The 13,879-nt window shown below is 42.3% G+C and overlaps 1 protein-coding gene and 1 non-coding gene across 10 annotated transcripts in view; one reads left to right on the forward strand and one right to left on the reverse strand.

The window, feature by feature from the left end:
- Window positions 1-13,879, reverse strand: part of ATXN1 (ataxin 1) — a 421,786-nt gene that overhangs the window by 188,525 nt on the left and 219,382 nt on the right. The gene's annotated exons all lie outside the window — the stretch shown is intronic.
- On the forward strand, window positions 6,252-6,323 carry TRNAC-GCA. Its single transcript has one exon. It is a non-coding gene; the product is annotated as a tRNA-Cys (tRNA).

Here is a 13,879-nt window from a genome sequence, read left to right on the forward strand (position 1 = left end):
AAATTATAATCACATTATACGAACTAGAAAACTTTTTTTTAAAAAAATCAGAATTTACCATATTTAGAAGATATCAAGAAGGGGAATGTTTGTGCAATCTCGATATTTCTAATCTAATTTCCTTCTCAAAGAGAATGGTTGGTTTGGTAAAAACACATGTGATACAGCTTAACTGAGTTGCGTGACACATGCTTGTCCTCAACTGAGAAGCTTGTAACTGGAAAAGTGAAGGTAGCCCCACGATCAGCAGAGTGTAGAGTGAACTCTTCCTCCAGTTATGAATGGAACCCTTTAATGCATTGCCAACCCTGCTCCTACAAGCAGGCAGGAGGTGGGGAACTGCCAGGGAGCACAGCGAAAGACAGGACACACTGTGGCTGCAGAGAAATGCCAAATCAGATACCAGCTGAAAAATTCTGGTATCTGAGACCCAAAGTGGAGAAACACAAGAGTTCGACAGGTGATAAACCCTTCACACGCTAGGTTCTAAGAACAGTTCGTGCTTTGTCCAGCTTATGTGACTGTTAGGGGAAGTAACAATTAGTGGTGGGGTGGGGGGCATGTTCTTAGAAGAGATTTCTACTGTTCTATGTTGTCCATGAGTAACAGCATCAACACCTGGAGATAAGAACTTAGATCTTAAATTTTAGCTCTGGATGGAAGCAGAGAAAGCACCTCTTCCAGAACTCCCCCTAGGGACTTTACTGTATGGAGGAATATGGAGTGAGCTACGTTTAACAGATCTCTTTTGATGGTACAGTTCAGGAGCTTGTGAGAAGTTCCTAGATCTAACCATGAACTTCTTCAAGGGACAGAGTTTCTCCTTTGCTTCACTCTGTCGCAGTCCCTGCTTTCTGCATGAGAGGAAACCAGATGGTCAGGTTGTGTTTTGCAGTATCCAGTATAATGTCTCTTTTATGCAGTGGAACCTAAATGACACACATTCTTAAATGTGCTTTCAAAGGGACCTTTGCATCCTTTGATGGTGTAGGTGGGCCGGCCCGGAGTACATCCTTTGATGGTGTAGGTGGGCTGGCCCAGAGTACATTCTGTAGAGCAGACCCAGCCATGGAAAATGAGGGTTTAGATTCTAAGATACCCCCATCCAATTGTGTGTCTCTGGTAAACATGATGTAGCTAGGAACACTGGGCTGATACTCTCTATTCCACACTTACAACATATTTTTGGACTACTGATTTAGGAAAGTTCTGTGTTGCCATTGTATAATGTCACCCTGAGTAAGCACTGGATTCCTTAATATTAACTATTCCCATTTACTGGGTGGCTAATTATGCCAACAAGGGCTTCCCTGGTGGCTCAGCAGTAAAGAATATGCCTTCAATGCAGGAGACACAGGTTCAATCCCTGGGTCGGGAAGATCCGCTGAAGAAGGAAAAGGGAACGGACCACTCCAGTGTTCTTGCCTGGGCAATCCCACGGACAGAGAAGCCTGGCAGGCTACAGTCCATGAGGTTGCAAAAGAGTGGGACACAACTTCGTGACTGAACAACACTTATGCCAACAAGTTTTATCTACTATCTTTCATCCTCACAAAATCTCTGTAAAACAGGTTCTCTTAGACCCAGTGTGCAGATAAGGAAAACAAGGTTCAAGACAAGTGGCCTATCCAAGGTTACATAACCAGTAGGTGACAAAGCAAGAATTCAAAGCCAGGTCTGCCTGGCTTTTCTGGCCAAAGAGAAAAAGAGAGGAGCACTGTGGCAACAAGCATGTGGATTTCTGTATGGAAGCCCTGGTACGCAGCATTCTGTTGAACACAAAAGCCAGCACTTGCTCCCACTAAGTAAGTAGACATTTCTTTTTCAGGTTATAAAATAGATGGGGGGCAGCAAGTGAGGATGCTAGAACCAACGTCACCCACAACAGTGAAGGGTGACTCGCGCCACCCAACAGGCGCTGGGCAAACATGCTTCAGGCAGAGGAGCAGGACCAAACTGCTGATAGCTGCAACGACACAAAACGTAGGCGCGGCAAGTCGCTCGAACAATTACTTCGCATCATTCTGATTATGAGCCACAAGCATGCAATCAACAGCACAGAGACGATCTCAAATGATCTCCATCAGCATTTTACTTCAGCTATCAGAGCAGATGGAACAGACTCTCATCTGACCTAAACACAGCGTTAATGACCCACATAAGAAGAAAGTGCCGGCAGAATAGTGGCACAAAGGCAGTGGCCTTGCTGGATGCCGGTGGTCATAATAGATGCATTTTATTTCGTTCAACTTTTCCATTTACTACCTCAGAGTAAATAAATACCATTTATGTGTTTCTCATCTGATACACTTATCCACAGTCTAACTCAATTGAAAGACTTAAGTAAGCTTACAAATTCCCCAGACTTAATAATGCATGTGGTACACATCTCCACAATCATATTCCATTGTAAATTTTTGTGAGTTTGCATTTCCCCCGCTCAACTGTGGCCCAGCCCTGAGAGCAAGGAATTGACATCATTTATTTCTGTATTCCCAACATCGAGTCCAGTGTCTGGCATCAACAGTAGACAACCAAAATATGCAGAAATGAATGAAGTCTCATTGGGCCATAAATAAGAAGGCACACTTAATGAGCAGATGAATGACCCCCCAGTTGTTCTAAGGGCAAGATCTGAATTCTAAAATGTGTCTACAAATTGAAATGATGATGGTACAAATTGAAAAGATTCGGGGAAATATATACCATGAAAATCTGTTCCTGGGGGAAAAACACACACAGATACAAAAATAAGGAAATACTGCCCTCATACCAACTGAAGAAAATCATTTGCAAGGGGATTCTCACCAAACTGTGCTCAACATTAAAGCCTTTAAACTCTGGAGGAGAGAGTATTTGGGGAGCGGTTTCCAAGGAGAGTAATTAAAATCACTATAGGTTAGGAACCACATCTGGAAGAGAAATACTGATTATTAGATTATGGAGAGGGGGGGAAGAAGTCAACTTTTCTTCTCAAAAAGTAAAGAAAAAAGGCTATAAAGCTTTCAACAGGTCAGCATTAAACCAATGGGCTTTCCTGGTGACTCAGTGGTAAAGAACCTGCCTGCCAATGCAGGAGACATAAGAGACCTGGGTTCAGTCTCTGGGTTGGGAAGATCCCCTGGAGAAGGAAATGGCAACCCACTCTAGTATTCTTGCCTGGGAAATCCCATGGATAGAGGAGCCTGGTGGGCTATAGTCCATGGAGTCGCAAGAGTCGGATGTTTAGCAACTAAACAAGAACAAATGAAAACTAACGCTTTCACTATTAGTTGGGGCAGTAAGCCTCACGAAATGGGATAAAGCCTCTATTTCGCCTTTAGATAAATATTATATCTACAGGAAAATGGGACGTCTCACCGGATTCATCCGTTATAGAGATCCTATTTGGACTGCACTGAATGGTTACCTGCCATTCTGTGTGATGAAGCATTTTCAGGTAGACGTTACTCCTAGCTTTATGATTTCCTGGGAGCCTGTGTTTGTGGGTGATTATGAGTGTATGTTGTGTGTGCACAGGTCTAGAATTTCCAATGATCTCAAAGGATATTATAAATAATCTTTTTTTAAACTTTTATATTGGAGTAGAGTTTATTAATAGTGTTCTGTTAGTTTCAACTGCACAGCAGAGTGATTCAGCTATACATATACACGTATCTATTCTTTTTCAAATTCTTTTCCCCTTTAGGTTGTCATTGAGCAGTAGGTCCTTGTTGGTTATCCAGCAAAGGAGGGATATAGTTTAGGAGTTTGGGATTGAGATGTACACACTACAATGCTTAAAATAAAAACCTTTTAAATTGAATATTTAATATCCTTGAGTTGCCAAAACATACTATATAAGCTCCTCAAAGTCCGTTCCCATACACCTTAACAATTCTGTTAGTAATGAGCATAAGTTCACTGCATGAATGGCTAAAGGGTCGAACAGAGAGCAAAACAAAATCAGCAAACCAACGGTATCTCAAAATTCCAAAATTGACCATTACTACCTTAGCAAGGCTGTATCTCTGGCTTGGAGGGAGTGGTAAAAGAAGCAGGATGCTATTTTTAGAGTAAAAAGCCACAAGCTTTCTGTGCTGTACATTTCACAGCCATGTCCCTGCAGTATAACTCCTCTTACTATACGTAAAGATCAGAGCTCCTTCACCGAAGCTTAGTATAAATAGGGACTTTCACAGGGCAAAGGCAAACGTCAAATACTGTGACTTTTTTTTGGCTATGGCATGTGGGATCTTAGTTCCCTGACCAGGGACTGAACCTGCTCCCCTTGCACTGGAAGCGTTGGAGTCTTAACCCACTGGACCACCAGCGAAGTCCCCTAGATACTGTGACTCTAAAAAATGCTGCCTGTGTTAGAAACATTTCAGTCACACTGGGCAGGAGTCCTGGCGGTGCTAGATGCAAAAGTTAAGGCCCCAATCAAACAAAAAAGGCTTCATTAAAGAACACATCTGAACACAAAGTTGGAGTTCAGCAAATTCTCAAAGTCATTTTCTCTTACATCTACGTGAGCTTTACAGCTTTCAAACTACTCGAGTATAGCATGAATGGTCAGCAGCCAACACCACTATATTGTATCGATTGTTTAACGGAACTTCTTAAATATCTAGAATAGTCAAGGGCTGGCAAACTTTTTCAGTAAAAAGAGCCAGATAGGTTTTGTGGGTGTGATAATCTGTCACAACCACTCAGCTCTGCCACTGTACCACAAAGGCTGCCATAGACAACACTGTACAAGTGGGCATGGCTGTGAGCCAATAAACTTTTATTTGTAAAAGCAAGAGGAGGTGGGCTATGGCCCATGGGCCAGAGTCTGTCAACCCCTGGTCTACAAGATCATCATACTAGGAACTTGAAAAACAGAATCTCTGTTTCCTCCTTTTCCCCAAAAGAGATTCTATTTTTACTTAGTAAAAAGTCAGATGACAATATCACACACTATCCAAAAGCAGTAACTGGCTTATTTCTGCAGCACTCACCACTGAACTTCCTTTACAATAAGCAGGAAGGGCAAATCTTTCAATGTCAGGTGGAATTTTCCAGAAAGGCAAGTCTCTACATTGATCTCCACATGACATACACGTAAAGGGAAGAGGCTGCCCCAGAGAACCCTGGGTAAGTGCCCAACAGCCTCGAGAAGCAGGCAAGAGGCTGCCCCAGAGAACCCTGGCTAAGTGCCCAATAGCCTTGAGAAGAAGCGACCTTTCTAGGCAATCAGGGAGACATCAGTGCCAGGGCAAAAAACAAACCACCTGATTAAAAATGGACAAAGGACTTGAACTGACATTTCTCCAAAGAAAATACACAAATGGCCAATAAGCACACAAAATAATGCTTAGCATCACTAACCATTAGGAAAAGGCAAATCAAAACCATACTGAGATACCACTTTGCACTTCTTAGGATGGTGGCAATTATCAAAAACAACAAACAAAACCAGAGAAATACCATGTATTGGCCAGAATGTGGAGCAACTGAAACGCTTATGCATTACTGGTGGGAATGTAAAATGGTGCAGATATAGCTACTGTGGAAAACAGTATCATAGTCCCTTAAAAAAATTAAACACAGAATTACCATATGATCCAGCAATCCCACGTCTGAGTATACACCCAACAGGAATGAAAGGAAGGACTTGAACACACATCTGTACATGCATGTTCATAGCAGTTTTACTCTTTAAAAGCAAAAGCTGGATGCTCTCAAGTGTGAATGAGCAAACGGTAGTCATCAAACACACAGTGGAATATTATACAGCCTTTTACGAGGAGGAAATTCTAACACATCTTACAACATGGAGGAAATCTCGAGGATATTATGCTACATGAAATAAGTCACAAAGGGACATACACAATATGATTCCACTTATATGAGGTACCGAGAGCCATCCAACTCATAGACAGAAAGTAGAATGGTTGTCAGGGGCTGGAAGGAGGGGTAATGGAGGGTCTGCTTCATGGGTACAGAGTTTCAGTCTGGGAAGACAGAAAGCATTCTTCAGATGAATGGATGATGATAGCTGCACAACACTGTGAATGTCCTTTATGTTGGTGAATTGTACACTTAAATACAATAAATTTCATTTTATGCATACTTAACCACAAATTTTTTAAAAAACATTTTTAAAAAAATCACATTTTTCAGGTGATCTGTTTGGACCAGGTTATCCCAAGGAGGTCCAAGTCTGTCATGCTTGCAGGAAGCAGCTGAGGAATTGCAACTGGGTTTGAAAATTTGACAGCCACTGTTCCCAGGTGGCTCAGGTGGTAAAGTGTCTGCCTGCAATGCAGGAGACCCGGGTTCGAACCCTGGGTTGGGAAGATCTGCTGGAGAAGGAAATAGCAACCCATTACAGTACTCTTGTCTGGAAAATTCCATGGATGGAGGAGCCTGATAGGTTACAGTCCATAGGGTTGCAAAGAGTCAGACATGACTGAGCGACTTCACTTTCACTACATCTAGAATCATTTGGACTAGAAGAAAACACGAGGGTTCCCATCAACACGGAATAGGACCTTATGGTCCCTGCCCACCCCACCCATGTCCTCCACCTGCTTTTTGTCAGCAGAAAAACTCTAAGCAAAAAACATGTTTAATCAGAGAAATGAGAAAATACAGAAACAAAAGAATACAGTCAAACAAGACCAAATAATAATAGTTCTATCATTGAGCAAAATCAAAGACCTTTAGTTCCTCTTCAAAGGCTGTAGATAATATTCTGAGCTGTGAGAATATCCTGTCAGCTGTTGTGTAGATACTGAAACCCCAACCAGGTGGAAGAAGCTAACTACATGATGACTGGACTGTAGCGATGACATAAGCCGCCACAATTCCAAGAACTGAACTCAAGGAAATGGGAACAATCCGACCTGGAGTTGAAAATTAACTATACTTAAAGCAGTCAAGATGACACAGATCAGACCACCCCATGGCCAATGGCAAGATGAACGTCAGAGCTGATTGTACTGTATCTGCATGTAGCCCCCTCCTTAGCTGATACATCCCTGAAACCCCCATTAAAGGCTATTGCCCACTGACTGCCGGGAGAGGGGAGAGAGTCAGCCTTTGGGCACAACTCTGTCTCCTCCTCCATCTGCACATTGCAGTCCTCAAAAACAAAGCAAACTTTCCTTTCCACCAACCTTGCCTCTTTATTGGCTTCTGAACGGTGAGCAGCCAGACCCCACTATGACCAGAGTGAACTATGGCACTCCAGATCTGTGATGTGGCCAGAAGACGTGCACTCTGCTCTCTGAATGCTGCAGCCTCACAGATTCAATATGTCAGTGACAGCTAAGAAGAAAAGGGAACTTTACCTATCTACTTATGGAAGGACATAAGAAAGAACAGAGAGGAAAAAGAGATCCCTGTAATTAAGGCAAAGCAACCCCCTGTGGACAATTCTGGAAGAGATGGGAATACCAGACCACCTGATCTGCCTCTTGAGAAATCTGTATGTAGGTTAGGAAGCAACCGTTAGAACTGGACATGGAACAACAGACTGGTTCCAAATAGGAAAAGGAGTACGTCAAGGCTGTATATTGTCACCCTGCTTATTTAACTTCTATGCAGAGTACATCATGAGAAACGCTGGGCTGGAGGAAGCACAAGCTGGAATCAAGACGGCCGGGAGAAATATCAATAACCTCAAATATGCAGATGACACCACCCTTATGGCAGAAAGTAAAGAACTGAAGAGCCTCTTGATGAAAATGAAAGAGGAGAGTGAAAAAGTTGGCTGAAAGCTCAACATTCAGAAAATGAAGATCATGGCATCCGGCCCCATCACTTCACGGCAAATATATGGGGAAACAGTGGAAACAGTGGCTGACTTTATTTTTCTGGGCTCCAAAATCACTGCAGATGGTGACTGCAGCCATGAAATTAAAAGACGCTTACTCCTTGGAAGGAAAGTTATGACCAACCTAGACAGCATATTAAAAAGCAGAGACATTACTTTGCCAACAAAGGTCTGTCTAATCAAGGCTATGGTTTTTCCAGTAGTCATGTATGGATGTGAGAGTTGGACTGTGAAGAAAGCTGAGTACAGAAGAATTGATGCTTTTGAACTCTGGTGTTGGAGAAAATTCTTGAGAGTCCCTTGGACTGCAAGGAGATCCAACCAGTCCATCCTAAAGGAGATCAGTCCTGGGTGTTCACTGGAAGGACTGATGCTGAAGCTGAAATTCCAATACTTTGTCCACCTAATTCAAAGGGCTGACTCATTTGAAAAGACCCTGATGCTGGGAAAGATTGAGGGCAGGAGGAGAAGGGGACGACAGAGGATAAGACATTTGGATGGTATCACCGACTCGATGGACATGGGTTTGGGTAGACTGTGAGAGGTGATGGACAGGGAGGCCTGGTGTGCTGTGGTTCATGGGGTCACAAAAAGTCAGATGCAACTGAGCAACTGAAATGAACTGAACTCCCTGAGGATGAAGGTGATAACTCAGAATCTCCACCTACAATAAGAAAAGTCTTTCCCTCCCTAATCCTGCTCTCCTTGGTCAAATGCATCTGACTGCTTTCAGTTGATGCTCTTGAAATGTAAGCTCCTCTAATTCTGAACAATGCTCAACGCCATAGAACCATGCCCAAGAGGTGACCTTATGAGAACTGTCCGTATTCACATAGCACTCTTCCAGGGATTACTCGGGTATGCTTACATTCTTGCAAAGTCAAGCCAGCAGAGGGCCACATGACCTACTACCAGCAGGGTGATGCTGAGTCATGGTTTCGCAACAGAAGGAACATGATACTTCTTCCCAGATTCTTGAGAAGAAACAGGAAGATTCTTCCAACTATAAGGAAGGAGAAAAATTCTACAGCCACACTGCTTATATATGACATGGACAACTACCTACTAGTCATGATAGATCTTCTCCCACCCAGAACAAGGAGGAAGACTGGGTTATCTTCCAAGTCAGTTATCCAGAATGGCCATCCGAGGGTCTCAAATATCCCCACTAACTAGAGTATTTTCTAACTATCAGAGTTTTAGCCAACATGATGGGAAATGCAATTTTTCTTCAAGAGCACTCATCTCTGTTGTAACCTTGTTTTTTTTTTTTTTTTTTTTTTTTTTGCAATTCTTGTCAGAGAATTCAAAGCACTGAAGGGAAATGTGTATATGGGGGAAAAAAACTGCTGGAGGAAAAAAATAAACTCAGCGCAGGGGTATAGACAAGATTTTTAGATGGCAAAAGCCATTGGTAGACAGGGTAATGTTGAATAACCAGCTGGAGGGGAGAAAGAAGCCCTGGTTTGTAGCGTTTGCAGATCTCTATAAACCCTTCCACCATGACTGACTTCCAGCTAGCAACACGATGCCAACTTGTTCTCAAAATTCCTAAAAATGTAACAACTAACTTGTGAAAGCCAGTGCAAGCTGGCTCCAGCACACCACTGGCTGAAGCCCATTTCCCTTATCTCACCAAAATCAATTAGCCCTGTTTCATATCTGAAATAAACCCCCAAAGCTAAAGTCCTTTCTTAATTTCAGGCCTCTTCTTATCGTTGAGTCACTAAGCCGTGTCCGACTCTACCACCCCATGGATTGCAGCACATCAGGCTTCTCTGTCCTCCTCTATCTCCCGGAGTTTGCTCAAACTCATGTCCATTGAGTCGGTGATGCCATCCAACCATCTCATCCTCTGTTGTCCCCTTCTCCTCTAGCCCTCAATCTTTTCCAGCATCAAGGTCTTTTCCAATGAGTTGGTTCTTGGCGTCAGGTGGCCAAAGTATTGGAGCTGAAGCTTCAGCATCAGTCCTTCTGATGAGTATTCAGGGTTCATTCCCTTTAGGATTGATTGGTTTGATCTCCTTTCAGTCCAACGGACACTTGAGTCTTTTCCAACACCATAATTCAAAACCATTAATTTTTCAGTGCTCAGCCTTCTTTATGGACTGACTCACATCTGTACAGGACTACTAGAAAAACCATAGCTTTGACCATATGGACCTTTGTAGGAAAAGTGATGTCTCTGCTTTTTAATACGTTGTCTAGGTTTGTCATAGCTTTCCTTCCAAGGAGCAAGTGTCTTCTAATTTCACAGCTTCAGTCACCATCCACAGTGATTTCGGAGCCCAAGAAAATAAAATCTGTCACTGCTTCCACTTTTTCCTCTCCTATTTGCCATGAAGTGATGGGATCAGATGCCATGATCTTAGTTTTGTTTTTTTTTTTAATGTTGAGTTTCAAGCCAGCTTTTTCACTCTCCTCTTTCACTTTCATCAAGAGACTCTTTAATTACTAAAAGATATCTGTTGGGATTTCCCTGGTTCAGTGGTTGGGACTCTGCCTTCCAATATAGAGGACATGAGTTTGATCCCTGGTTGGGGAACTAGGACCCCTACATGCTACACAGCATGGGGAAAAAAAAAGATTAACAAAAATAATTTTTTTAAGATATCTGTCCACACTTTCGTATCTTTTCTTCCATCTCCCCGTCTGGAATGAAACTAGCTCAAGCTTAAATAGTGTATAAGAAGCTTTCTTCAAATGCTCTTTGATTGCACTAGCTTCTCTCTGTTCTGATTTTCTACAGCACTTTTATGTTACTCCTCTTGGATTCTAGAGGGTTGGGTTCCATGAGGGCAGAGATGGTTCTCATAGCACTTCACCCCCCAAAGACTGTGACCTGGATTGAGCTGAATAAGATCCTGCTGACTTTTCCAGCTGGGCTGATGCTGTCCAGTGAGTGAGGCTCACCAGCCAGGACCCACTGCCACAAGGGTGCTCACTACTGTACACGCCAAACTTCCCCGGCAGGAAGGGAGGAAACTAGTATTAGTTGAGCAGGAAACTTCTGTAAGCCCTAGTTGCCCAGACCTTGGTTTCTAACACCGTTTTGTAGTAAAAGGAACCAGGGTTCTTTGGAGAAACAGCGAATTCTAGAACTAGGGCAGGGAATATTCAAGATTAATATGAAAGGAATGCTTTAAAAATAAAAAGCAAAACAAAACAGAAAAACACAATGATGATGGCATATCGAAGCGAAACAGGAATCAACATTCCTAATATTCCCCCTGGCCCAAACTGGAACAATTTAAGAAACAAGATAACTAGTATTGGATTATAACCTAAAGAATAAAATCCATAGTACTGGATTATAACCTAAAGAATAAAAATACTCATTAGTTTATACTCATTTAAGAAATGAGATGGCTGGCATCACCTACTCAATGGACATGAGTCTAAGCAAACTCTGGGAGAGGGTGAAGGACAGGGAAGCCTGGCGTCCTGCGACTGTGGGATCGAAAAGAGTCAGACACGACTCAGTGACTGAACAACAACAAGGAAACGAGAGAGTCAATAAATAAATGGAGGGGACTACACAAAGCTGTGCAGAAGAATTCATGAAGATACACTGATCTCAAGGAGGGGGAACACAGCTCCCCACTTCTTAGGTGTGGTTCTTTCCAAAGAGTGCAATGTGGAAGGTGGGCGGGTGGGGGTGTGTACCCCAAGAGTAACTGACTGGAGAAAGGGCACAAATGCCACGTCAGACAGATGATCAAGGTCAACATCACCAGGGATAAGTCACATTGATAGAGTGTCCCTGATACATATGATGTGACGAAAATGGCAACTTAACCAATTTTGAGGAGAACTGATCTGTTCTTTCGTTGAATATCCTTCAGCTGGGGTTTTTTTAATCCTAACAGAAACAGAGGAAAAATCCCCAATGATCAGCACTCCTCAGAACTGTCAAGGTCATGTCAAGTCTGAAAAACTGTCATGTTTTAGAGGAGCCTCAGGAGAGATGACAGCTAAATGTAACACAGTGTTCTGGATGGGGCCCTGAAACAGGGAAAGGACATCGGGTAAAAACTAGGGAAATCTGAATAAACTATGGACTGTAGTTACTTAATACCCCATATGCTGTTCAATGGTTTCATTCTCATTTTACAGGACAATGAGGAGAAGAAAAAAAGATATAACTATTTTGCCCAAGAAAACAAAGTTAGCAATTGGTAGAATTCAAGTTGAAACTCACATTGAGTTGTTCTAAGAGATTTAGAAGTTTTAACTCATTAATCCTCACAGCAGCACAATAAAGCAAGGAGGACTAAGATTATTCCCTTTCCTGGTGAGGAAACTGAAGCTCAGAAAGGCGGGGTGAGTTGTTTAGGGTTGCACAGCTAAGGTTGTTCACAGTAAAAAAAGTTTCTCAGGAATTGTTTATTAGACCCAAATGTAAATGTATCTGATTATTCTGGAGCACCTCATTTTAGAAAGTTAGTTTCATGATTTCTCCCTTTAACCTCTTTTACAGAAAATCCACCCCCAACCCCACCATCAGCAGTGAAAGACTGCATTCTTGACAATGAGCTGCAATTAGGCTATTAAGTAACAGACACGAGGCCAATGTTTGCTAATTAGCCAAAAGCCATATAGGATATGAGGTCTAGACTCTGCAGAGTTTTATATTCCACACCGACCCTGCAAATCATGCGTGTGGCTTGGATGGAATTCAATACTTGCCCTTATTACAGTTTAAAAACACATCATTATTGCTCTGGTTCATAAACATCTTGAACAGTGCATTCACAATACATCTCCTTCTTTGATAATTTCCATTTACTTGGTTATTTACTCACTTGATCTTCAATTCTTAGTTGACCTTACCTACCTTAGGACTTTTTTGTGTGTCTGTTTCGTATCAAGTTTTTCTTGAGAGACAGGAGTTCATTAAATGATTTAGGAAAAATGTGTCTCTTCTGACTCGAATACTGGATTATTATATTTACGAAAGTTAAAGTTTATTCCAGATCATTTTAAGTGTGCACTGTCCTGAGTTTAGATGCTTGACAGACTCCTGAGTGCCACCAAATGTTTAAGCTGTCTAGAAGGTTTCCCTGTTCTCCTCCTCTGCGAATTGATGGCCTAGTCAACTGCCACAGGAAAAAAAAAGCGTTTCTCTTCTGCCATGTCTGCCACGTGATGCGACCAAGGGCAAAAGCCAGCTCTCTGCTTACCCTCAGAAAAGGGCTCAGTGCCTGAGTATCTGTATACTAGCAATGACTTTCTAATCAGAATAAAATACAATTCAGGCAAAAAAACAGATGCTCGACTAGGAAGGGAAAAAAAGTCTTACTTCCCAGAAGTGCTGCAACAATCATTCGCCCAATCAGATACAATGAGTTTAATGGAAACACGCCAGATTAGGACATTTGATGAAATCCTTTGAGAGAATTAAGTTCCTTCCTACCTGCAAAAGAAATCTACCCTGGGGACAGGTATTCCCTTCTTCTCCACGCCCCCAAAACCCTGCCAGCCAGTGAGAGACTATAAGTGGTCAGGGCACCAACTCTGGAGACAAAGTCTGGGTTTAAACGACCTTGGACTAATTACTTAACCGCACTGTTCTCCGATGCTGAATTCCCAAAATAATGGTTGTAAGGATTAAAGGATTACTATATGAAAAAGCACTCAGAACAGTTTTGGCACATAGTTAAGTACTACTTTTGCTATTTGTTGTTTAGTCGCTCAGTTGTGTCCGACTGTTTGCAACCCACCAGGCTCCTCTATCCACGGGATTTCCCAGGCAAGAATACTGGAGTGGGTTGCCATTATGGATAAACAACAAAACAGCTGACTGCTGCCCAATGATTCCAAAACAAGTATTATAACCTATTTTCTCCCCCTACCTCCCCCTCACCCACCCACTGCCCTTCACCTGCCCACCTGCTCTCAAAGTTTGTTCATTTAAGACCTATATCTATTCCAAAGCCATTAAGGCCTGGTCTGCAACCACAGGGATATTGGCAGATAGAAACCCCTATTTGCATGGCTAATGCATTTATCCAGATTAAATGTACGGCTAACTATACAGTTCACGTCTCCTTTTTTTTTTAAATTTTAAAACTA

The sequence above is a fragment of the Capra hircus genome, chromosome 23 (genome assembly GCF_001704415.2).
Source record: "Capra hircus breed San Clemente chromosome 23, ASM170441v1, whole genome shotgun sequence".
Lineage (NCBI taxonomy): Eukaryota > Metazoa > Chordata > Mammalia > Artiodactyla > Bovidae > Capra > Capra hircus.